The sequence below is a fragment of the Mustela nigripes genome, chromosome 2, assembly GCF_022355385.1.
Source record: "Mustela nigripes isolate SB6536 chromosome 2, MUSNIG.SB6536, whole genome shotgun sequence".
NCBI classification, from domain to species: domain Eukaryota; kingdom Metazoa; phylum Chordata; class Mammalia; order Carnivora; family Mustelidae; genus Mustela; species Mustela nigripes.
The window spans coordinates 216,887,145-216,907,499 of NC_081558.1; the positions used below are offsets into that span (position 1 = coordinate 216,887,145).

The following is a 20,355-nucleotide window of genomic DNA, read 5'->3' on the forward strand; positions in this document are numbered from 1 at the left end:
AGCCCCCAAAGCCCCCTCCTCTGCACTCCACCACCAGGGAGGGCAGAGCTGCTGGCCTCAGGCCTGAGGTGGCCGCTGGCCATCTATGTGAGCTCTGGCCAGCCATGTCACCCCCAGGGCCCAGGGCCCTGAGCATGGGAAGGTGGAGAGGGGGAGGTCAGCTCCAGACCCAGGCAGAGCCAGGACAGCCCAAGTGCAAAAGTGCCAGGCCACTGGTGTGACCTCGTGAGTCACCGTCCCCACAGCCAGGCCCGGATTATAGGAGGCTGACGCGGTTTCCAAGGAGAGAAGCCCCAGTCTCGCATGGAAATGCCCACACCCAGGGTACACTCCGTGCCTGCCCTGCCCCACAGACAAGCCCTGGCCTGCGCCGGGCCGCGTGCGTTCCCGGGGAGGGAGCGGCCCTCTGGACTCGGAGCCCCCACCCCGGGCGGCCCCTTGCACGCCGGAGGCTTTAGGCCCAGGGCGCTGGTCCCCGGTGCTGGGCTAGGGGAACGTTGGAGGAGGGCTTCCCCAGCTGCCAAAGGGCCCGGGAGCTGGTTCCTTCCTCCACGGGGCCTCTGTGGACAAGAGGACGCCTGATCCCAGCAGAAATGTCCCCCATTAGCCCAGACTGGACGTGGATGGCGCAGCCTCTGGGATTAGGTATACGGGGGCCATGGGCAGGCTGATTTGCCACCTGGGGTGAATCCTTGTCACGCAGGTGGTGGGGGACAGAATCCACTCTGCAGCGGGCAGTGTGACCCAGGGAGACGGCCCAAGCCGGGGGGTGGACAGTGCGTGCCCCCCACTGAGGACCCTAGAGATTTTGTTCCACCTTTTCAGCCAACAGCAAGCCCCACGTGTCTCTGTGATGGGTCCCGCCTTGTCCCGCGGCCTCGCCCACTTTTCCCAGGCCGGTGGCATCGGAGGCATCCTGGCTGTCACCCCGCCAGCCGGAAACGCCCCATCTCCCTCCCACGGGGAACCCGCGTCGGGTGACAGATGGCTTCCTCCCGCACCCTGGGCCTCCCATACACGGGCCAGGAGGGGAATTAGATTCCGGGAGAAAAGTCCAGCTCGGAAGCCCAGCCCAGCCCTCCGAGTCCCACCTGCTGGTGCGGGGCTGGTGCAGCTGGTCAGAGCTTGGCCCCCCCGGCAGCCGCCCCCTGACAGGCAAACCTGGGAAGCAGCGCGGCCCATGGGACCCTCGTGCCTCCAGCTCCTTGGCCCGGCACACCCCTGCAGGCGTTCCTGCCCGTCCTCGGGTGCCCAGCTCCGCCTCCCCCTCTCGGTGGGCACCCCATGCACCCAGCTGTATCCCGGGATGCCCCAACAGCCCTGGGCCAGGGAAATCTCGGCACTGGCTGACCCACCGGTCCGGCTCCAGCGAGCGCTCCGGCTGTCCTCACCCAGGCCGGCCTGGGCACCAGAGATTCTCGCTACAACAGCCCCTCCCCACTGCCCCTTCCTGCTGGAGCCACGGCCACCACGGGGGAGGCCAGTGTCTACTGGGTGCCCCCATGCCACGTTCTCTCTCTTTGCTCCGCTGGTTCAGCCTGAGAACCCACCGCCACCTTGCAGCCAAGGCCGGCACCAGGCCACGCACCTCCTAGAGCCCGAGAGATCCTGAGGAGTCCCACACCCAGCGCCGGGACACGACGGCGGGGCAGGAGGCGGGCCAGGCCACAGCTCACCTGTCCTGCCAGGCTTCCCGGGCGCAGCCCCCTGCCTGGGCCCCTGGGCCTGCCGTGAGCAGGAGCCTGGATGCGGGTGAGCAGGTCCCCACTGGGGACAAGGGGTCCCTACCAGAGAGGCCCAGCGGCAAGGCCCTGCCCCAGCAGGAATGCAGGTGGGACCCAGCGCTGGGCGGGCCCCTCTGAGAAGGCCTGGGTCGGGTCCAGGCAAGGTCTCGGGCTACGTCTGCACCTCTCCATGCTTCCCCTGGGCCAGCGGGTCCTACGCACGGGCCACCCCCGGCCTGTGGGTCCTTCCTCCGATTTGAGGACTCCCCCGGTTGCACTTCTGCCGGGCCCTGAGCTGTGCAGGACGAAGCAGAGTGGACAGACCCGCACACCAGCGTCTCGCGGCCTCTCCGTGTCCCCATCTTGGGGCTTTCCCCTGTAGAAAGGCCACGCCCCGCGCCCAAGCCCCTGTCCCCAGCTGTGCCATCAGGGGACCGCAAACGAAGATCCGTCTCTTTCACAGACAACGTGACGGCAAAGCTCCAAACGTGGGTCACGGCCGTGGCTGCACAACTTGGCGAAGTTACTAAAACGGACCCTTGACGCCCTGAAGACAGGTGGGCTCTGTGGGACGGGAGTTCTACCCGATGAGGTTGGTTTTCAACAAAACGTCCACAACAGGCCAGAAGTTCATGCAGGGGGGCAGCCCGTGGGGGCGGCGGGGTGGCTGGCAGGCCCGGCCCGCCTGGGTGTGGCTGCTGCCCCTGCTCGGTGACCCGCCCGCCGTCTCCCCTGCCACAGGCTCTCCTTTCTCAAGCTCAGTTCTGCAGCTCAAACAAGAAAACCCTAAACAGACAACAGAAGTGGCCAGGGCGGCCAGGGCCCACGGGCTTTCCGGCTGGGGTGGGGACAGTGTCTGGGCCCCCGCGGCTTTCTGTTCCAACGCCCGCCACTGCCATCCAGCCCCTCGGGCTCCAGCCTCCCTGAGGGGCTGTGACCCCAGGGCCACCAGGCCCCAGGCGGCTTCCCGCACCTTCCTGCCCACCCACCGGCTAGAGGAAGTGCCCAGGAAAGCCCCCAACCCGCCCCGTCCCACCTGCTGCTCTGACCCGGCCTCTGGCGACCCAGCGGCGCCCACCGCAGTGGCCCAGCGCCCCCAAACAACAGAAAATTAGGAGGCCGGTGACCAGAAGCACGCGGAGAAGCGTTAGGCAGGAGTGCTACATGGCATCCTTCTATTCTCTCAATGCCTTACTTCTCCAACTTAATATAAAAGTCAAGAGCACTTAGAGTTTTCCCAGCCATTCCCGGTTTGGGGATGAGCGTCAGTGGGTCCCCCGCGCGGTCACACGGCTGGTACGGGCTGGGCACGAGCGGCAGAACCAGTCAATGGCTTTGTGTGGCAGACAGGACGCACACACGTGTCGTCTTCGCCAGGACTGTGGCTTCGGTTGCACGAAACAGGTTGGAAAACACCAGCACTGCCTCTCACTTTGTCTTGATTTCTGTCCTCAGGCTTAACCCTTCCAAACCCACAGCTCTGCTAGTGTTTAACGTTTTCCTAGAAGTCTGATGATGCTAGGCTGGGCCTTCCTGGGGACCCACAGGACACGACCCTGTCCTCAACCGACAGTGACAAGGGAGTGATTGGCTGATGTCTGGCTTCTTGTTAGGAAACCGTCCGGTAGAGACTAACGTGGAGATGAGAGGCTGTCACCCCCAGCCACTGTCAGCAGGGACCAGCCACCCACGGCCAGTGGCTCCCGGCCACGCCGCACCCACAGCCCGGCTCATGTTTCCACCCAAGGAAATCCAGCACACCGGCGGGGGTCCCCACAGGCTGCCCGAGCCTCCCGGAAGACAAGTCTCCCTTCCCAAATGGTCACACCCGAAAATGAAGTGAACGTCCGCTGGCGACTTCGGGGTCCCCAGCTCCTCTCTGTGCCAAGGTGCTCCAAGAGGCCGTAGCTGTGCTGCTCCGCGGGGCTCGCTCGGCCGGGCCATGCTGGGTCAGCGTGCAGGGCTGTGGTGGGGCCGGGACGACCTTCCCCCCTCTGAGCTTCTGGGAGCTACAGGTGCCACCTGCAGGCTCCGTCTCGGTCCGGTCGGCCCCGGGGTGGGAGTGGGGTCTGTGCTGTCCCACAGTGCACAGCGTCTGGCCGCCCCTCTCCCTGCGACTGGCCGGGTGGGGGTCCGGATGGGGTCTGGGTGCCCCGATCCACTGTGAGGGCCCCACAGCCCCGTCACCCCCTCCCTCCAGGAGCCGCTCGGACCGCACACCGTATCCGTCTTTCACTGGAAGTTGCAAAACGGTGATATCTTCCTTCCGTTCCTTCATGTTCGTAGTAAATTCACGTCGTTTACGAGCGTCTGCGATCATACACTCACTTGCGTTAGTTGGCTGTTTAGAAAGAGTTCTCCCTCGTCAACGTTTTGTTTGCTGGGAAGACGGGTAAATTCTTGATTCTGCCCCCGGATCGTTGCCAAATAAGGGGTCCGTTCCCTAGTGTCCTGCCAAGGTGAAGGGCTGAGCAATTAATTGAAAGAAAAATAAACGGGATGACAGCCCTGGCAGGGGCCACGAAGGAGGGGTGTGAGGCAGAATGACAGTGCGTGCGGGACCCGTGAGCTGCTGAGGGCACACGGGACAGGACGCCTCGCCTCGCGAGACCGGAGTGAGGCCACATGGACCAAATGAAGCGAGGATGTGAACCTGTGAGAATCCGGGATATCATGTCCAGAAAATGGGTATCATGTGCAAAGGTCCTGAGGCCACTCTGACCCCCGAGTGGAGGACTGAGCAGGGTCCCGTTCCAGGAAGGAAGGAAGGGGTGACGGAGGCCTAGGGAGCCCCCTGGGCAGCTCCGAAGGGCAGAGGGAGGGGAGAGAAGGCAGCAGGGGTGGCTTCCTGGCGCCCCGAATGGCAGAGTCCCCTCGGAGGAGCCACGGAGGCCCGTCTCCCCTGAGCCTGTTCGGTCCCGATTGCCGTGTCCCATGACCCCTGCCGGACCACAGGCCTCCTGATGCAGCAGCTGGGGTGGGGGCAACATGCGTGTGTAACTGAGCACCTCGAGGGCAGTCCCTAAGCCAAGAGCAGCTCTTGTATCTCCAGCAGCTCCCTCGCGGGCTCCTGCACGGGCCCCTGACCAAGGCGTCCCCGTTGTCTGGAAGACTGAGGCCGGAGGTGGCGCAGCTCCCCAGGACCCCGCAGGGTGTGGTGAGCGTGGAGGCCCCCAGGTCCACGTGAGCAGCAGGCGCCCCTCCGGCAGAGGCCAGGCCGGGGGGCTCTGGGGTCATCACACCCCTTGCCAGCCCCCTACCCGCACCCCTACCACCTCGGGCCCGCCGTCCTGCGACTCAGAGGGGAGTCACGGCCACCAGAGCGAGGCTAGAAGAGCTTCAGAGGGACCCCTGGGACGGGCCTTCCTCTGGGCAGAATTAGCAGGCGTGGCTCAGGCCTGGTTGTTCCCTAGCCTGGGATGCGGGACTGCCGGGGACAGGGCGGTCCCCTCCCCACAAGGCCAGCTCTGCTCCCACCTTGAGAGGCAAGGGGTGAGGCGGACAGTCTGGAGGAACTGCGAGATGCCTCCTCGGTGTCCTGTCCCACTGCCTCTCTTTGGATATCCCCAGACACCACCCGCCCCACACCTCCAGGAAGACCACCCAGCGTGTCCTCTCTCAGCCCAGGAAGGGCCAGCTGCAGGTCACACACCAGGACTGGGGTCCCAAGCCAGGCCATAGGGGCTCACCACACGCCCAGAGGACATCCCTCCTGTCCAGGTGCCCCCTGTGACTCTTCGCCGTGCCCTCTCTCTGCCACTGTCTCTGTGTCTCCCACGTGCAGAGTACAGAATTCCGTACACACCTTCCCGTGTGGCAGGGTGGGTGATTCCTCTCACATCAGGCGCTTGGAAGGGGGACACCAAGGCCTGAGTCACCAGGTCCCCGTAGCAGGGACATGGGGGCACATGGCATCATTCAGGGCAGAGCTCGACCTTGGGAAGGAGGGTTCTGTGGACGGCACAGTCCCCCACAGGGACCACGGGGAGGGAGCAGGAAGGACGGGCCACACGGCCACTGCTGGGCTGGTTGGGGAGCAGAGAGCAGAAGTGGGTCAGAATCCTGGGGTTCACACCCGCCACAGCAGGCCCCGGGACTCCGGCAGAGCGAGCTTCACTCCCTGGCCCTGGGAGGAGATGGAAATTAGTGGCTTGGTGGACTCCTTGGCACAAGAAGTTCCCGTTTAATTCTCCCAACAGCCCGGGTGTGGAGCCGAGTGACGTCCCCACTTTACTGACATCTCCGACCTGCCCAGCTGCCGAGGGGGCAGGTGGACGTCCGCAGGCCCCCGCCCGCTTTGCCGGCCCCCTGCGCCCTCCTGTGATCGCGGCGCTCGTGGTGACATGCCGGCTCTCGGGGACCTCGGGGGCTGGACCGGTGGTGGGGCTGACAGTGTCTTGCAGGAGAAGACCTTGGTCCCAAGCAGGATGCCCGTCAGCCTCGCACACCCCTCCTCACAGGCGGCCCGAGCGGGAGGCAGGTGGACGCTTCTCCCAGGGGCTGAGTCGAGCCCGCGGCCAGGCGGAAGCCGGCGTTGTCTCCGGGAGGCCGGCCACCGGGGAGACACCTTAAATCATTTCAAAGCTGCCACCAGTGCCCTTGGTTGGGGTTTGGCTACTGAAATCCAGAAACGCTCTGAAGGCCACTCCAAGACCAGCTGCAGCCAGCCTCTCCCCTGGACGGGGATGCCAGAGGGTCCCAGGGCTGTCCTCGCCTCTCCCCCACACACATGCTTGTGCACACGCACGCCACACTCACCCGCGCACACACTGTCTGCACCCACACTCCCACATGCCTGCACACGTGAGCTCGCACACACAGGAAGGCAGCTTCCCAGCTGTCCTCCAGTGTCCCCACCCGAGCGGAAGCCCAGGCCTGGGGTGGCATCTGGGTCCTGAGGCAGCCGCAGCCCCACCTGGAGTCCAGGCTCCAGCCAAGCGGCTGTGGGAGCGGGGGTGGCGAACAGGTGGGGGCTCTCACCGCCGCCCCCCTGCCCGGATGACAGGTGCTCGGTGCCGTGTGGGGTCTCCGAGCCACCGCCAGGCCAGAGCTCTCGCCCTCGCTGGCCAGGGCTTCCGGAACTCGGGGCCGGCCCCCGCTGACGGTTGGGGCAGCTGGTGTGTGCCGTGGGCAGGGGTGCGGCAGGGTCGGGCTGGGGCACCCATCTCCACGCTCCCCTCCTAAGGCCCCGGCCTCCCAGGCCCGCTCACAGGGGCTGGACGCGAGGCCCCTGCCGTGTGCGCTGCCCTCATTCCAACCCCGGCTCGGGCTCTGGGCACCGCCCTGCCCCTTGGCTCTGGGACCCAGCCTGGGGCTCCCCGCAGACAGCCTCCCCAGGGCAGGAGGGCGCCCTCCACCCCCCGACCTCCAGGTTCCCCGACCTCATAAGCACTGGCTGATAACAGATCCATAATAGATCGATTATGGATCAATATGCAAGGAAGCAGCAGCACTCCTGGCCAGGGTACCCACGGCCCTTCTGGATGCTGACCCCGAGCCCCAGCCCCGCTGCCCCCGAGCCCTGCATGGCCCCCAGGACACCCCCCACTCCCTGCTGCCTGTGGGGACAGAGGGGAGGCGGCTGCTCTGCCCGTGGTGAGCCTTGTGTCGCAGTCCCGCACCCCGACACTGGCCTGGAGACCCGCCTGCTTGGGATGACCCACCCAAGGGTCCTCTCAGGCAAAGCTGGCTTGTCCCTGGGCCGCCGCGGGCACATCGTCCCCCCACACCTGAGGATGCGGCGCTCGCTGGCGGTGCTCCCAGAGGAAGGCAGCGTGGCTCCAGGTGCTCACAGAGACCCGGCTGGAGAGAGCCCTGGGAGACGGCCCATGTCCGGCTGCTCCAGCCACCAGCCAGGAAGTCCCAAGGGGATGGCCTGCCACCAGCTGGAACCTCTGGTCCCGGCTGGGGGTGCTCACGGGGCAGCGAGACAGAGGAGGGAGGTCGGCTGCTCGGGACCCCCTCCCGGGCTTGGGGGATCACGCCTCCTTCAAGGTCAGGCCCCTGTAATGTTGCCAGGGGACCGCGCTGGCCGAACGGTCAGGCCCAGAACGATTGCCGCTCTCAAGGGAACCAGCAAGAGAGGGTTCCTGCCCGCGCAGTGCTCGTCCACAGGGCGCGGGGCACCCACGGCAGCGGCGGGGCCACAGGCGGGAACCGCAGGCCTCCGAGCAGGGAAAGAGTCAAGTCAAGTCACCTCCTCACGCAGGGGTCATGCTCACAGGTCACACGCACACGCATGCACACGCGCACACACCAGAACAGATGAGTGAATTCTGCAAAGCGGAGGAATGAAAATCCACACGCAGAGCCCAGCCGCGCTCCCGCACACACAGTGACCGGTGTGACCAGGAGCGTGAGGAACGACCCCGCCACAGACGGAATCACCCGACGGACCCGCCAGGAGGCCCAGCGCTCGCTCGCTGAAACCCGCTGAGGGGTAAACTCGGCATTCGCATGGCCAGGCCCGGGAGCGCAGACGGCGGTCGCACGTGGACGTGTCCATGCACGAACAAGATGTCCCAGACACCCGCGCCCCAGTCCGTCCGGGCAGCCGGCACAAACACACCACAGTTCGGCCGGCCTGTCACCGCGCCCAGATGCGGTGTCCGGCTGCCGAGGCCCCTCCCCCGCAGAACACCAACACCGTGGGGTGAGGAGGTGAGCGAGAAGCGAGGAGCACCGACCGCCAGCCTGCAGCGGCGGACGGGGCAGCAGTACGCGACCTTAGGAAGGAAGGTCGTTCCGACCCCGCCCCCGTGGATGCACCTTGGGGACGTCGTGCTCAGGGACACCAGCCAGACACAGGCAGACCAGCACCATGCGCTGTGTGCACGTGAGGTCCCTGGGGCGGGCAGGTCCGGAGACAGACTGGGCGGGGGCGCGGGGAAGCCGTGTGTCGTGGGGACGGAGTGTCCGTGTGGGGAGACGGCAGTTCTGGGGGTGGGCGGTGGGGACGGTGCACAGCGGCCAGTGTGCCGAGTGTCCTGGACCCGCAGCCGGCGGACGGCTTCGCGGTAACTGGATGTTTGTTGTGCTCTAGCAGGACAGAGAGGGCCCGAGGAGTCAGGAGCGCTCCAGGCCCTGCAGCCTGAGCAAGAATGAGGGACAGCCCTGCCGGCCTGCTGCCTGTGCTCGCCCCGGCCCGCTGTACCGTCACACGTCACGTGGCTCGCTGGTGTGGCACCGTGGCCTTGGCCGCCTCGGCGGGGCCTCCCTGGTCGTGGAGGGGCTGAGCCTGATGAGACACTGCCAGGTCCCCGAGCCCCCGTCGGCTGCTGGGACGGCCTGCAGCCCCAGAGCCGCGTCTCAGGCAGAGCCTCAGAAGTGAGACAGGGCTCCCCGGACAAGGGCAGCCTGGAGCGGGAGAGGAACTTTCTGGAACACGGGTCGACAGGCAGGGATAGGTCCACCCCTGGGAGCAGCTGGGCCTCCCTGTCCCCCACCCTGGCTCCCGGGGCTGGGCGGGGGGGCAGAGGAGAGCCGGCTGGGGCTCTACTCCCCGTGCCCCTGCTCTCCCCTAGGGGGCCAGCACGGTCCTCCCCGGAGCGGCTCACGTCCCATCATCCTGTGGTCACTCAGACTCACAGAGTGGACTCTCAGCTGCTATTGGGAAGTCACCCTCGGGATCACTGGGTCACTTGGACGTAGAGAATTTGTATCTGCTGCTGTCGGCGTGACTGAGGACTCTGCTCGTGGGGACAGTGCCATACAGAAGTCACGGAGAGCTCAAGCCGCTGGGTGTGCCCCCGTGTGTGAGGGGCGCCCGGTCACGAGAGTCCTGGGCGGCAGGGAAGGCCCCTGGGAGGGAGGGGGAGCCCAGCTGCGACCCCAGCACCCTCAGCTCCAGCCACAGGCCTGGGTGGGACCGAAGGCCGTGTCTCTAAAAGGACACAGGAGGGGACTCGGGGCAAGCGGCCGGCCGCCTGCCGAGGGCCTGGGGGGACCGGCCACAAGCCCGGGGGGGCTGCCTTCTAAACACGAGCGGCTTTTCCTGGTGGCCACGTGCTCACCCTGTGGTCCCTGTGCCCACAGAGCTCAAGGGGCAGCTGTAGGCATGACCAGGCTGGGGGGGGGGGACAGTGAGGCCAGAAGGCAGGGGAGGGGGACAGATGCCACCTGCTCGGACGGATGCACCTGCCTGGACAGGCGGCCCAGCGTCCTCAGCAGCCCGCGACCCTGCCGTCCCCAGAGCTCAGCCCTCTCCCCTTCCCACCCCGGCTACACTCACACACACACCTGCCCCCCCACCCCCCGTATCAGGCCCCCCACGCCCTGGTTTTAGCCGCCCTCCCGAACCTTGTGTGCAGTGATGGTTGGGGTCAGGGTCAAAGCCAACCGCTACACCCCACACCGTGGGAGTCTCACTCAACGTACCCAGCCAGGGTCATGCGGGCCTTCCCACCAGCGCGGGACACACGCTAGAGTGCGAGCGAGGGCCTTCCCCCACCCCGTCTCTGGCCTGTAACCGTTGGGACTCAGGACAGCCCGGCCCGGGTGCTAAGAGCGCGGTGAGGGACTCAGGAAGGGACTGCCGGGGGTCCTGGGACTGCTCCAGGGTCCCCCTCCCAGGTAGCCCGTCCAGCCGCAGGGCCCCAGATATCCGCGTCCCCTGGCCCCCCGGTGCCAGGGCACACGCACCAGCTACGGCAGCCACGTGGCCTCCTCCAATGTCATGCTGAGCGCCAGGCCCTGGCCCACCTGCGGGGGACATGGCAGCCCTTGCAGCTGTCCCCAGAGTGGGGACCGGAGTGTCCGTCCCCGCGCGGCCCAGCTCGGACGGCGCGTCGGAAGGCCGTGTGACGGCGTCTCTCAAACAGTGAGCAGCGCCCACGGCAGGAGTCCCGCACCCGGTCACTGGCAAGGATGACCCCGCGGCCAGTCCGTGGCCTAAATGTCCGTGCACGGGGACGGCTGGAGAGACCGTGGCGCGCGCACACTGGGGACGCCAGCCGCGGGCAGAGAGGTGAGCCGCACACTCACACCCACGTCCCGACACGAAGGCCCTGACCCGCGGCCGGGGGACACAGTGCGGGTAAAGGGTGTGAAGGGCCGGCTGCGGGGGGCGGGTCCTCGCCCCAGACGTGCCCTGCCTGGGTCTGTCACCAGACGCTTGGCCACGGCCAGAGGGAGGCTGCCGGGCAGAGGGGCCCTAGGGGAGGCGGAGGGACTGAGTTTTGGTGTGGCACTGAGCGTTCTGTAGGGGACCCTGCGGGAATGCTGGGTCTGAATAAAGTCCAAGCACAGAGAAAGGGTGAGCTAAGGCACGGTCGCTGCTCAGTCCCGCGGGCAGAAATCGGGGCGCAGAGACTGAGAGCGGGGCCCCAGGAACCGCCCCGTGGGACAGCCAGCTCGACAAAGGACACCCCGGCTGACTCGGAGAAGCCTGCCCACCAGGGTCAAGCCTCCGACGCCCAACGAGTGCCGCTCGTCACCTCTGAACCGTGGTGTGTGCCCCGGGCTGGGGTCCTCAGCTTGCGCAACCGGGTTGGTGCGTGCGAGTGCATCTACGCAGGCACGGATGCCCGGGGCGGGGGGTGCGGGCGCAGCCTGAGTGTGTGCCCGGCATGGGTGCATGCATGGAACACACGTCGTAGGTACACACAGGTGTGTGTGCTTAGATACGTGTGTGCAAGTGTGTAGAACGGCCTTCGGCTTCCCAGAGCCAGCGCAGCGATGTGCGAACTCAGGGCCCCGTCTGGCGGCCACGGCGCCTTCCCATCTCCCCCACCTTTCCTGCAGGGCCAGGCGGACATGCGCAGGGGCTGGTGGGAGCTGGGTGCGGCCGTGCTGGGCAGGGATGTCCTCCAGCGTCCGTCCCGGAGCGTCCAGCCTCAGCCGAGGGGGAGGGGACCATCAGGCCCCCTGTGACATGAGGAGGTACAGGCCTCCGTCTCTCTGTGAGACTGTGCCTTGGTGCCTGGACGAGGATGCGGCCAGGCCTGAGGCACCCCCACCCCGGCCTGTGTCACCCCTGGGCTCAGAACTGGGAAGCCCAGCGGGACCGGTGCTGTTCCCAGGGGCAGGAAAAGGGACGGACAGAGGCTGCCGTCAGGGCCTGATGAGAGGTTCAAACAGCCCCCAAGGTGGGAGGGGCGGGGTGCCCACCGATGTGGGTGCCAGAGGGCCGCCGCACTCTCTAGGGCAGGGGCGGGAGGTGGCGAGCTGGCCCTCTCTGGACTCACCCACAGACGTGGGCTGTGCAGCCCGAGGGCCGCTGGCTCAGAGGGGCCAGGATGCGTGGAAGCTGCCGGAACATGGTCCCCCACATGTTCCACAGATGTCCACAGATGTCCAGGGGCCCTGGAAGGTGGGAAGGCAGCCTGGGGTGGCGCCCACCCCCGGGCCGAGCTCAGAGCGGAGACACAGCTCCCCGGCACGGGCTCCCCACAGCTCTGTGCCCTTCCCTTCCTTGCCAGGGGGAAAGCGAACCCCGCGCGGCTCCAGTAAGGAAGGGCAGAGTGCCGCAGGGCCCTGGGGCGGCCCGGGCGTTCCCACGACGTGCGCAGAAGGCTCCGCACGGCTGGTCAGAGCAGAGCTCCGTGTCCCCGTGTACGGGCTGCAGGTTAAGGCACCAGCCGCTCTCTGACCTGCATTGGGCCAGGGTGTCCCAGGGGTTCCAAAACCAATGCAGGTGGGAGTCCAGGGGAGGGCCCAGTGGGCCGGTGCTCCCGCGGCCAGGGGACCTGGAGCCGGCCCTGCTCACTGTCCTGGAACACGAGCGGCGGCCCGCGAGGCGGTCCCACGGCGCTGGGTCAGCAGAGCTCCCCGGAGGCCAACCCGCCGCCAACCGCCCTGGCTTTTGCTTGCCCCCCCCGACCGCCCCGCCCTGCCCCGCCGCCGCCTTGGCTACTTCTGCTGCAGGAGGGGGATGGACTGATTCCAGGAGCTTCTGAGGGCCGGACCCTGGAACCAAGATCCTTTCAAAGAGCAGGAAAACCTTGGCCCGCGGGTGGGGCTTTCCTTCTGGTTCCAAAGTCCTGACGGCCAGGCCAGACCCAGGACTTGTTTGGACCTTCAAAGGGACCCGGAGCTGCCCTGAGTGGTCAGCAGCCGCCACTGCTCTCGGCCTCTCAGTCCATGTACGGGAAGTCTTGGCTGTAGGACGGACACAACCCAGCAATGACCCCCTGGGTCGTTAGGGACACATCTGAGGGGTCAGAGTGAGTCAGGATGCTGACTGGCAGTGACCCTCAGGTGCCCACCCCCAGCTGTCCCCCTGGGGCCTCTCTGCTGGCCGACCTCGACCATCAGCTCCCTACCCTCGCACAGCCGACACCCCCAGACTTATGCCCTTTAGACCACTGGTGGCCGTAGGCTGAGCCCCGGCCTTGCCCCTAAGTGGGCTCCTTAGAACAGTCTGGCTAAGCCTCAGGAGGCGACCGGAAGGACGGGGGTCTATGCGACCAGAGCCACCACATCTCTTACCCCAACCTCCTTGGATCAGGCAGGGGCGGGGCAGGCAGGGGTAGGCCCCGTCCCACTCAAGGGCTTACGGGACCCGGGGCGTTCCTGAGGGACCAGGAGCCCAGCTTCAAACGGTGGGTCGCTGTGTTTTCACCGGGGGGGTTTCCAGCTCAACGGCAAGTGTCCTGTGGCAGCCAGAGGCGGTGAGCCAGGCTGCAAACAGGCCCTTCCTCTCCGGGCCACGGCGGGAGACAGAGGCAGCGGCGGAATGGGGGCTGGGGAAGGCCAGAGGGGGTGCGCCTCACCTTCCTGCAGACGCCTGCCGGGTTGCTCGCGGGCCTCCCACCTCCCACCCCCGCCGAACCCCCCCATCCCCCCCATGACCTTCTGGGCCCTGAAGCTCCGCGCCCCACCCCACCCGCGGGGGCCTGCCTGCCCTGCAGGACGGTGTGACCTTGGGGACGAAGAGCACGGGGAGCTTCCAGAGCCACAAACCACCCTCGCCGGTTTGGGAAACAAGCTGGCCGGAAACCCCACAGGGCCTGACGGAGGGACCCAAGGCCCACGTGTATTCCCGCCTGGAGAGCCCACCGCCTCCCCTTCTAGTGCCCCAGCACAGGGGCACACAGGGGCACACGCATGCGCATGCACACACACGCGGGGCCGGTCTGTGGGGCCATGAAGAGGCCAGGAAGGGCAGGTGTGGCTTAGGGGTCTTCTTGGAGCGGCAGCCTGCCCGACGCCCTCTGTTTGGCTCCTGGGAGTGGAGGACGCTCGGGGTGCCTGTCAGTCTCACAGGGTGCCGTGTGCGGTAAACAGAGCCCCAGGGCTCGGGTGGGGGGCTGCCTGGGCCTGAAGACCCTCCCCACCAGCGCCCCACACAGAGAGCAGCCCCATTTTCAGGGAGATGATGGGATCGATTGGTCCTCTCAGCAGCAGGGACTGCGAATTCCTGTTCGTTCCCAACCTCGTTCACCCCCGGGATGGCCTGTTGTGTACATTACAGGCTTTCCTTTTTTTTTAAAGATTATTTATTTATTTATTTATTTGACAGACAGAGATCACAAGTAGGCAGAGAGGCAGGCAGAGAGGCAGGCAGAGAGAGAGGAGGAAGCAGGCTCCCTGCTGAGCAGACAGCCCGATGCGGGGCTCGATCCCAGGACCCTGGGATCATGACCTGAGCCGAAGGCAGCGGCTTAACCCACTGAGCCACCCCGGCGCCCCTATTACAGGCTTTCTGATGGCTGCACGGCGGCATCTCTCCGCGGTGTTTGCCGGCATTTCCCTGACGACAAGTGAGGGGAACCTACTTGCTTATGTGCGATCGGTGTGAGAACGTCTGCTCTCCCCACTCTGATCCGACAGCATTCTGAACATCCGACCCAGGGCAACCGGGCAGGAAAATAAAGACGCGGCGTCCAGCTTGGCGGGGGGAGTAAGTTGTCTTTCTGCACTGATGGCAGAATTCGCTGTGTGGGCAACCTTGGGAAAATGTACAAAGAAGTCCTAGAACTAGTAAACGTAGTGAGGTTTATACAAGATCTTTGTGCAGAAATAAAGTGTATTCTATTTACAAGCAACACACGCAATCCAAAGTTTAAATAAGAAATAACACCTATGGACTCTGAAAAAGAATCTGAGGGGTTTGAAGGGGCGGGGGGGGTTGGGAGGTTGGGGTACCAGGTGGTGGGTATTATAGAGGGCACGGATTGCATGGAGCACTGGGTGTGGTGCAAAAATAATGAATACTGGTATGCTGAAAATAAATAAAAAATAAATTAAAATAAAAAAAGGAAGAACACCCAAAATATGAAATATTTAGGGAGAGATCTTACCAGAAGTGTGCATGTTCTGACTGTAAATTACAAAATATCGCTGAAGGGAATTAAGGTGAACTAAATAAATGAAGAGATGAACCCTGTTCGCGGATCAGAGTATGCGGCTCTGTTCCTTCGAAGCAATCAAAGTCCGATCAGACGCTTCTGCGGAAGCCGACGAGCTGAGTGTCGAGTTCACGGGGAGATGGGAAAGGTCTGGGATAGTCCAAATGGGATGAAGGAGCCTGAGTGTGGACAGATGCTACCTGGTATCGAGACTATCACAATTGAGACAGTGCGGTGTCAACATTAGGGAAGACAACATACGAAGGGAATCGAGCAGAGAGTCCAGAAACAGACCCAGAAACACACACACAGTTTCCAACAAAGGTGCAGAGACAATTTAGTGGAGGTCGCGCGTCCGTAGGCAGACGAGTGGAACTTTGACCCACGCCTCTGACCATACACTAAATAACTCAAAATCGTAAACCTAAATATATAGCCTCAAACCGTAACATTTCTAGAAGGAAACAGGAGCCAAGATTCGTAACCTTGAGCTAAGGAAAGATTTCTTAGCTACACCACCAAGAGCACGGGCCATAAAAGAATGTGCGTACGCTGGACCGCATCGAAATGAAGAACTTCTGCTTTTCCAGAAGTGGCACTGAGAAGCGGAGGACGAGCCGCAGACCGGGAGAAAGTCTTCGCAAGCTCTTCCCTGAAGAATTTACATCCAGAATACAGAGAGAGAACTCCCTAAACCCCAAACAGGAAAACAAACCGCCCTGTTTAAAAAATGGGCAAAAACAGGGTCACCTGGGTGGCTCCGTTGGTTAAGCAGCTGCCTTTGGCTCAGGTCATGATCCCAGCGTCCTGGGATCGAGTCGAGTCCCACATCGGGCTCCTTGCTCGGCAGGGAGCCTGCTTCTCCCTCTGACTCTGCCTGCCACTCTGTCTGCCTGTGCTCGCTCTCGCTCGCTCTCTCTCTGATAAATAAATAAATAAAATCTTTAAAAATAAAATAAAATAAAATAAAAAATAAAAAATGGGCAAAAACCGTAAGTAGACATTTCACCAAAGAAGGTACACCCATCGCACATAAGCAAGTAAGTTCCCCTCACTTGTCATCAGGGAAATGCCGGCGAACACCGCAGAGATGCCGCCGTGCAGCCATCAGAAAGCCTGTAATGTACACAACAGGCCATCCCGGGGGTGAACGGGGTTAGGAATGAACAGGAATTCGCAGTCCCTGCTGCTGAGAGGACGAATCAACGCCCCTTTAGAGAATTTAGTCTGGAAGTGTCCTGAAAAGGCGTGACCCGACCGTCACACTCGTGGGGGAAGGAAAGCGTGGGTCGGCAGGAAGCCTCGCGCACAAGCATTCTAGCAGCTTCGTTGGCCATGGCCCCAAACTACGAACAGTCCTTGTCTGTTCCTGACCTCCTACGCTGAAACACGTCCCCTAACAATTCCTACTAAGTTGAGGCTCTAACCCACGGCACCTCAGAAGGTGACCTTATTTGGATGGAGGCCTGTGGCAGCTGTCGCGAGTGAGGATGAGGTCACACCGGTGGGCAGGGCCCCCATCTAGCACCACCGTGTCTGTGTAAAACGGGGAACACGGGCACAGACCTGCACACAGAGAAAGGGAGAGGACCGAGGAGCTGGTGAAGATCTCCGGCCAAGGCCCGCGAGAGAGGTCAGCAAGCGCCAAAAGCCGGCGGGGAGGCCTAGCCCGGAGTCTCCTTCCGTCTCAGAAGGGGGCACCCTGCCGACCCCTGGATTTTAAGCGTCCAGCCTCCACACTGTGAGACAATCCCTCCCTCCTGTCTAAGCCTTCCAGTCCCCGGGGCTTTGTTACAGAAGCGTCCGGCCGTCCACCAGTGAGTGGACACCAGCTGTGGGTTTTTCAGAGATGCCCTTTATCTGTTTGAAACCCTTGCACTTGCAAATAAATGAATAAATACAATTATTAACTTAAGTTGATTGAATTTAAAGTGGCGCCAACCCACATCTGGGCAGCGTGGCGTCATCAGTGCGCTCGTTCTGCCGCAGCCTGGCACAGCAGTCCGCACTTAGCCCTCCGGGGGCTGCCACTCAGCCCTCCACGGGACCCCGCAGGCAGCCATTCCGTGCGGACGCTGGGGCATAAGCCTGCCAGGCCTCAAGGGGCTCCCTGGCTCCTGCTGCCGGCTTTAACAAGCAGGGGGGCCCTGGGCTGTAAGCTCTCCGTGGCACGCAGGCGGCTCCCCCCTCTGCCGCCTGGACAAGGCAAACCCGCACACACACTCAGTTGCTGTCTGCCCCTCCAGCTGAGTGTGGCCCAGTCGGCAAGCAGCAGGCACTTGCTGAGAACGCATCAACTGGACCAAGCAAGCAGCCAGGCCCGGGGAACCATGACCTTGGTATGGGGGGCCGCGGCGGGCAGAGAATGAGCCCAGGAGGGGCCAGAGAGCCCGAGCAGCCAGCTCTGGGCTCGAGAGCCTGCATGGCCCGCTGTGCCAGGTGTGTGAGGAAGCTCTCTGAGGGCGCTCCTGCCTGCCCGGGCAGCTCCACAGCTGACCTTGAGAGTGTCCCCGGGGCGCAGCAGGCCAGAGTCCGGGGGTGGCCCCTCTGCCATGCCCAAGGGCCCCTTGCCCTGACCCTGGTGGAGCCTGGCTGGGAGGCACCGGGGAAGCCTCACCAGGCGCAGGGGCCACTCGTCCAGGCTTCCGGAAGTCTCAGCTTGCCTCCACCCATCTGGGCCCCCTGCACACAAACCCGACCTGAGACCCCAAGTGGCCCCAGCCTGGGAACCCCTACGCTCACCTCCGGCCTCCTGCAGGGCTGCATGCTGCTGGTTTTGAAAGTAGCCCAAAGCCAGGCAAGGGAAGGGGCAACGTGTCCCAGGACCCTGGCCCTCACCCACCAGGGACCCCCTCCCCCTGGAAGCCCCAGGCTTCCCTGCAGCCATCCTCCCCGCCGTGGCCGACCACCGAGGCCAGCAGAGCGGCTCCGGGGGATGTTTGCGCGTCCCCTCCCCAACCAGCGGAGGTGGCACGTGGGGGCGCCTGCCGGGACAGGCAGTGCTGGCCGTCGGCCCAGCCAGGAAGAGCTTCCTGCCCTGTGCAGAGCCGTGCTCCGGAGAGATCACATTTCAGTCGGGCCGAAGATGGCTAATGCAGGTGTTGGCCCAGAAATGCCCTTAAAAGGCCGAGGCCGGCCAGGCTCCTGTTCCCAGGGGGAGCGCAGGGGCCATGGGGGCGCCGACTGGGGCTGCCCCACGAGCAGTCACTTCAGTCACCATGGCAACCTCTAGTCCATTTATAACTCCTGCTGGGACCCACAGCCCTCCCCACACCTTCATATCTGGGAGCCTGGGAGCCAGAAAGGCGGGTCTGCTTGGCACTGGTCTTCCATTCGGAGAACAACCACCTTTACCTGCCACTGATCACACTCCTGGGCACCACTGCCCGTCGTGTGTCACTGACCACTGGGTCACTGAGAGATGGGGTCAGTGACGAGCTCTGGTCTTCATCCCAGACAGACCGGAGTCCCGTACCTTCCCTCAGAGCTCCTCCAGATCTGTTGGTCTCTCTGCTTGGTCTCCACACGCCTGGCTCTCTCCTGCCGCAGGGCCTTTGCACTTGTGCTCCCGGCTGGTCTTAGCTGGAGCTGTCCCCAGTGCTGACTGTCGGTGCCCTTCCTAGCTTTCATCCAGCTGCAGGGGCTTACGTAATGACTCCCCCCCCCCCCCCCCCCGTTCGCCCAGTCCACATCTGCCGTGCCCTGCCCCTTCCCAGTGCTTACGGGGGCCAAGCTGAGAAAGAACCGGGCAGGAGAACGGGAAGCGGGGCGCCGGTCGGAGGAGCAGAGGCACCCGAGAAAGTGAGATTCCGGGCTGCTCTGCAGAAAGGCAACAGCCCAGCTACCCGAGGGCAACACCCCCACCCAAGGGCAGGGGCGGGGCTGCTCTCCATCATCAGAGCCAGGACGGGGCAGACCCCGTGCTCCCGGGACTCCCCTCACCCCGCCCCCTCCCAGCACAGCCTGCACTGTGTCCCCAGGCTCCCACCTTCATCCAAGCCTCTCTCCAGTCTCGGCCTTGAGCAGGTGGAAACTCACAGCTGACAGACGCCCCTTGCCCTCCCCAGGGTCCCCCAGCAACCAGAGGACAGCATCTACTTGGGGACAATAGGTACCACACAGAGCAAAGACCAATGTCAGGGTCAGTGTCTCAAAGCCGTCCTCCCCCCATGGCCCACATGGTCCCAACCCCTCCCCCCGAGCCACGCTGGGCCCATGCTCGGGGCCACCAGCACTCAGACACAGCGCCATCCTGGGAAGAGGCCCCAAGAGCCAGAGACCCAAACGCCACTCGGCCGTGGGGAAGAGGCCAGGCCAAAAATCTGGTCCTGACCCCACCCAGCTCTTGCGAGAGATGCTGATCCAGTAGCCTGAGGCCCCAGGGCCAGAGCCTGAGTCTGAGCTGGGCTTCTGAAACCAATAATCAGAGAGCCACGGTGAGCTGGCATCCTCTGGAAGGCCCGAGCATCTCCCTGGGGGACAGAGTCCGGCTGGAGGCGCACCGCCCACAGCTCTGGCACAGCCCCAGGCCCCGACTGGAGCCCCCTCCCTGGGCCGGTTCCTGGAAGCTTGGTCCCTGGGCCTGGCCAGCTTCTCGGGGCCGGCGTGTGCACGGAAGCTGCCCCCAGCCGTGGCTGGGAGACCGTGGAGGCGGAGACCGGCTGCCTGCTCTCTGCTTGGCCACAGCCACGGCCCAGGCTCCCCAGGTTCACTCCCAGCTTTGGACTCGAGCTCCCCGGAGCCTGGCCTGTTTCCTGGCGAAGCTTCCTCAGGAAGCGTGGCGAGCGACCCCATTTCCCGTTCCCAGAACGGGCAGGGAGCACAGAGGCAGGGGCCTTCTCAAGCAGCCGGGGCCACGCGGACAGCTCAGGGCAAGCCCGGCCCCGCCACACCTCCGTTCCCACAACTACAAACGGGGGCGAGTCTCCCCTCCTGGATCCTGCCAAGGGCCCAAAGCCAGCACCGCCGGGTCCTTCCTGTGGTCCCGAAACCTTCCGGAGAGAACAGCCAAGAGCTCTCGGAGCCCGCGTGGTCTCTGCAGCCTCTGGTCACGAGGCCTGTTCGAGGGGTGGGGGACCGAGAAGCAGGAGGGCAGCCTTCGGGGCCGCGTGAGCGCGGACGCCGTCCACAGCCTCCCTCCCTCCCAGCCCCACAGCGACGTTCAGGATACACGGTGCAGCTGGCAGTCGGCTCGGGTCCAGCTGGGCGTCCACCCCCTTCAGGAGTCCCGGGGGTTCAGGACGGAAGCGAGAAAGCAGAGACAGAGGACGGCACTGTGCCCTCGCGCGGTAACGGCAGCGGGTGCGGCGCCGGACGGGGCCTCCCCAGTGGTGGCCCGTGGG

At 64.5% G+C, this 20,355-nt stretch overlaps 1 long non-coding RNA gene across 1 annotated transcript; it reads left to right on the plus strand.

Moving 5' to 3' along the window:
* The first annotated feature begins 354 nt into the window (after window positions 1-354).
* On the plus strand, window positions 355-3,946 carry LOC132012440 (uncharacterized). Its single transcript, XR_009402610.1, has 4 exons — window positions 355-645; window positions 1,538-1,752; window positions 2,188-2,281; window positions 3,338-3,946. It is a non-coding gene; the product is annotated as an uncharacterized LOC132012440 (long non-coding RNA).
* Window positions 3,947-20,355: the final 16,409 nt, after the last annotated feature.